The sequence below is a fragment of the Ostrinia nubilalis genome, unplaced genomic scaffold (genome assembly GCF_963855985.1).
Source record: "Ostrinia nubilalis unplaced genomic scaffold, ilOstNubi1.1 SCAFFOLD_41, whole genome shotgun sequence".
NCBI classification, from domain to species: Eukaryota; Metazoa; Arthropoda; class Insecta; order Lepidoptera; family Crambidae; genus Ostrinia; species Ostrinia nubilalis.
In genome coordinates, this window is record NW_026973583.1 from 22,501 (window position 1) to 27,500 (window position 5,000).

The 5,000-nt window shown below is 39.1% G+C and overlaps 1 non-coding gene across 1 annotated transcript; it reads left to right on the top strand.

Moving 5' to 3' along the window:
• Positions 1-2,880: 2,880 nt before the first annotated feature.
• LOC135087558 (small subunit ribosomal RNA) lies at positions 2,881-4,783 on the top strand. The gene has a single exon (XR_010260868.1). It is a non-coding gene; the product is annotated as a small subunit ribosomal RNA (ribosomal RNA).
• Positions 4,784-5,000: the final 217 nt, after the last annotated feature.

Consider the following 5,000-nt stretch of genomic DNA (forward strand, 5'->3'; position numbering starts at 1 on the left):
ATACATAATTTAACTCTTTATTCACTATCGACTGTTACACGTCACTACCCGAGAAATGTTGCTAAAGCGCCATCTATTGGGATAATAGCGCACCTCGCGCTAATGGCACCCACGTAAGCGGACAGTGAAGTTCGGTCGGTTCCCGACAGGTGTCGCCCGGGCGCGGAAATATTAAGTCCTTGTCTCAATCTACACACAAAATTGAATTTAAATCATACCTAATAGTAATAATAATATAATTTACTGTGCAATAATTTGGGTACTTACATAACACACTTTTCAGTAATCATTGCAATAATAAAATTATATTATCACCACTACAGTCTTGATTTTTAATTCGACGAAATTTGACAGCTGTAATTTTTTGACAATTCAGATGTATTAAACCTCTTTTTGCTTTGAATTGTTGGAATAAAGGTAATAAAAATATGAAACTGAATTACATCAAGTACAACTAACAAGTATGATTGTTATTGTTTTTTTTGTGAATTCAATGTACACTAATTATTATGTACATTTTAGAGATTGAATAGGAAAAAAAAAACGCGTTTTTAACACAGTAAAACAACATAATAATAATTATTATGTTTAAAAATAATGTTAATATCATAAACGAAAATATATATTGATGATCATCAATTATCATTGTCGTCATCATAATCAACTTGGATTATAAAATTGGCATCTTGTTAAATTAGCTATTTTATGAAACGAAGATTTTACTAACAAAGATTTACATAAAAAAAGGTTTGTAACCTATGGATATTGGCCAGCGAGTCCAGTAATAGAAAAATTATGTCCTTAATTTTATTGTAACTTCAAAAATATGACAATAAAAACTCAAATAAGCATTTTAAAAGGATCAGTACATTTTTAAATTGAAACCTTAAATTCTTTGAAGGTTTATTTTTTAATTTGTGGAAATGCTCTCCATTTTTTATTAGTGGAAATGTTTTAATGTTGGCAACACTTCTAAAATGTCAAAATTCCGTGTAATTAAAAATCTAATCAGACTTCAGGTACCGATAGTGTTGTACATTTTGTCTATTCTAGACAAATGTCTTAAAAACTTGGTGCAAAACGACGTTATTAATTAGAATTTTAGGTCGTCCAAAGTTTTAAGTAATTTCAGGGATTACAAATTAGTTTGATTTATATTAATATAAAATTGCATAATTACATATTTAACACACTCAAACATTTTAAGTGCAAAATTTAATTATGTACTTAACTTTTTAAAAGGCCTAATTTTATACACCTACTATGGTATATGTTTATTAGTTAAAGTTTTGAATAGTTTTGAATATTTATCATATACATACCACAGTCAACTCAATTAGTTTTTTTGTTTGTTTTTCCAACAAATCACGAAATAGGAAAAAATGTATCAAATACAACTAAAAATCTTAATTTCTTTATTAAAAATGTCGTGATTTCGAATTGTAATAATAATGATTTCGAATTAACAAAAATCATTTAATATTTTTTTGTTATTAATACGAAAGTTTTTTTTTTTTTTAATTAATTATTTTATTGTATTTATGTGTTATAAATATTTGTAATTTTCCTATTTCGTGATTTATGGGGTGTCGCTTTTAACACTTTAATCGCAATCAATTATTTTTTTTCTGTATCATCTTTTTAATTAAAAAAAAAAAAGGATTATCTAATCTAACCTAACCTAACCTAACCTAACCTAATCTAACCTAACTTTTTAAAGTTTAATATATTTTTTTAAATTATTAATTATCTGGTTATACATATAGGGGGTGTGTCACTTTGAATTTTTTTTTTTTTTTTTTTTTTTTTTTTTTTTTTTTTTTTTTTTTTTACACTTAGCGTTTAAAGCTGCGCGTGCGCAGCAGCGTACGAGCATAGCGTTAAAAATGTTTCTTTTCCATTCGCGGCTTCCACTCGAGAACCGAGAGAGTGTACAGACAAACGCAACGTCGGCGGCGACCGGCCGAGCGAGATCAGTAACACAGCGACCGCCGTGCGCAGAGCGCGCGCGCACGCTCAAATGTATTATAAACATGATGCGCGCGCGCACACTCTGCGTACGACGGATCGGTGCGTTTATAAGTTGTGTTTTAAAGCAAAGTGGTGAAAGAGTTGATGAAACTTTAACTTTTTCACTCTGTATGTACACTCTGTTGGCGTCTGAGGTTTCGGATGTTCAATGAGATTGACGGGACTTAGTTAGTGTGGCTCATTGGACGCTTGTTAAACTTTGTAGATCTACGGATGGGTTGTATGATCGAATTCGTAATAAAGATCTGTCTCACTCGGGCAATGTGTCCGCGCTATGTGCAGTCATCTGTGCTTGCATACGCGCTTCGACTGGCCACTTTTTAATACGCTTCGTTGTAACGCTTCCCGCCACATTAACCTTACATAAGGGCGATGATGGCTTTTTAGCGTTTACATCAGCGTATCGAATATGTGTATATTTTTATGTATTCTATAGCACACACTCACAACACGCAAACATTTCAACTATGTATGTCTCTGTAGTGATGGTGTCGACAAATCGTGAGAGGTAGGGTGGTTTTTCCAACACCGGGCTGACATATCGTTCATGATACGAAATTTGTTAGATTTTATTATTATAAAATGTGATGAATGAATGTTATGTCTATGCGAACGTTCAGTGTGGGCGCCTCTGTGAGCGCTATGTGGGTGTGTTTTTTAGCATTCTATATTAATTTATAGAGTGTTGCAAAGACTCGCCTCACGACACACGTTGTAACTGCGAACAGTGTACACAGTAGTCAAGCCCAGTTCGGTCGGTCAAACGTCGAATTGGGCTATAGACACCAAACACACTCTTCGTTAATATTCTTTAACGAGAGAGCTATCATATGTATAATATGTGTAAGCTCCCTGGTTGATCCTGCCAGTAGTTATATGCTTGTCTCAAAGATTAAGCCATGCATGTCTCAGTGCAAGCCGTATTAGGGCGATACCGCGAATGGCTCAATATATCAGTTTTGGTTCCTTAGATCTTACTCAGTTACTTGGATAACTGTGGTAATTCTAGAGCTAATACATGCAATCAGAACTCTGACCAGTGATGGGACGAGTGCTTTTATTAGATCAAAACCAATCGACGGAGGGCCTCGCGTTCGAAGTCGTTAATTTTGATGAATCTGGATAACTTTTGCCGATCGCACGGTCCAGCACCGGCGACGCATCTTTCAAATGTCTGCCTTATCAACTTTCGATGGTAGTTTCTGCGACTACCATGGTTGTCACGGGTAACGGGGAATCAGGGTTCGATTCCGGAGAGGGAGCCTGAGAAACGGCTACCACATCCAAGGAAGGCAGCAGGCGCGCAAATTACCCACTCCCGGCACGGGGAGGTAGTGACGAAAAATAACGATACGGGACTCTTACGAGGCCTCGTAATCGGAATGAGTACACTTTAAATATTTTAACGAGGAACAATTGGAGGGCAAGTCTGGTGCCAGCAGCCGCGGTAATTCCAGCTCCAATAGCGTATACTAAAATTGTTGCGGTTAAAAAGCTCGTAGTTGCATTTGTGCGCCGCGCTGTCGGTGCACCGCATCCGCGGTGATACTGACACGTTTGCGGAGCATATCGTCGGTGAGCCGACGGTCAAACGTCGGTTCAATATCAAAATCCTATCGCGGTGCTCTTCAGTGAGTGTCGAGATGGGCCGACAATTTTACTTTGAACAAATTAGAGTGCTCAAAGCGGGCTCAAAATGCTGCTTGAATATTTCGTGCATGGAATAATAGAATATGATCTCGGTTCTATTTTGTTGGTTTTCAGAACTCCGAGGTAATGATTAATAGGGATAACTGGGGGCATTCGTATTGCGACGTTAGAGGTGAAATTCTTGGATCGTCGCAAGACGAACATCAGCGAAAGCATTTGCCAAAGGTGTTTTCATCAATCAAGAACGAAAGTTAGAGGTTCGAAGGCGATTAGATACCGCCCTAGTTCTAACCGTAAATATGTCATCTAGCGATCCGCCGACGTTACTACAATGGCTCGGCGGGCAGCTTTCGGGAAACCAAAGATTTTGGACTCCGGGGGGAGTATGGTTGCAAAGCTGAAACTTAAAGGAATTGACGGAAGGGCACCACCAGGAGTGGAGCCTGCGGCTTAATTTGACTCAACACGGGAAATCTCACCAGGCCCGGACACCGGAAGGATTGACAGATTAACAGCTCTTTCTTGATTCGGTGGGTGGTGGTGCATGGCCGTTCTTAGTTGGTGGAGCGATTTGTCTGGTTAATTCCGGTAACGAACGAGACTCTAGCCTGCTAAATAGGCGTCGTCATTTAGGTGTGCGTGGCTCACGTCACGCAACTCACTGGCGACGTATTAAAATTCTTCTTAGAGGGACCGGCGGCTTCGAGCCGCACGAGATTGAGCAATAACAGGTCTGTGATGCCCTTAGATGTCCTGGGCCGCACGCGCGCTACACTGAAGGAATCAGCATGTTCTCCCAGGCCTAGAGGCCCGGGCAACCCGTTGAAACTCCTTCGTGCTGGGGATTGGGGTTTGCAATTATCCCCCATAAACGAGGAATTCCTAGTAAGCGCGAGTCATAAGCTCGCGTTGATTACGTCCCTGCCCTTTGTACACACCGCCCGTCGCTACTACCGATTGAATGATTTAGTGAGGTCTTCGGACCGACACGCGGTGGCTTCACGGCCGTCGGCGTTGCTGGGAAGTTGACCAAACTTGATCATTTAGAGGAAGTAAAAGTCGTAACAAGGTTTCCGTAGGGGAACCTGCGGAAGGATCATTAACGTGTACGTTCACATGTGATACACAAGTGTCATGTGGGAATGATCATACAATAATCCAGACACAAACAAAAGTTCTGATCGAAGGAAGGTCTCGTTTAATTATGAGATCGTTCGACGGTTGGCGTCGTACGATATTCTACGTGTACAGATTGAAAATCCGCGATCTCAGTAGTTTTCGTACGTTCGTAAAATGACAAATTCATGCGGTTGAAAATT